Raw genomic sequence first — 441 nt, 5'->3', positions numbered from 1 at the left:
CCATATTCCTCCACATGAAGACAGCTGGGTGACCTTGGGTTAGTTACAGTTCTCTTGGAGCTGTTCTCTCAAAAGCAGTTCTTTCAGGGCTCTCTCAGCCCCACCTACCTTAGGGGGTGTCTTTGGTGGGGAGAGGAGGGGAAGGAGATTGTAAGCCACTCTGAGTGAAGATAAATCCGGTCTTCTTCTCTGAATACTGAAGAAGCCTTTATTATTTATTATTTCTTCGGCTATCTAACTATGAATAGAAACAGAATTTTTGGTGTGGGAGTGCAGCCAATGGGAACAGCTACTTGAAACTGGGTAGCTTAATTGGGCACTTAGTGTGTGGAGGTGAAATCAAGTGTAATCTGAATGGAAAACAACTGAACCTCTAGTGGTTCCTTCTGTGAAGGAATCCTTATCAGCAACATGTGACTTTGACAGTGTGAATGCACGCTG

The sequence above is a fragment of the Gekko japonicus genome, unplaced genomic scaffold (assembly GCF_001447785.1).
Source record: "Gekko japonicus isolate JY-2015 unplaced genomic scaffold, Gekko_japonicus_V1.1 scaffold478, whole genome shotgun sequence".
NCBI lineage: Eukaryota > Metazoa > Chordata > Lepidosauria > Squamata > Gekkonidae > Gekko > Gekko japonicus.
The sequence above is the reverse complement of the archived record's forward strand: the minus strand, read 5'-3'. Positions refer to the sequence as shown.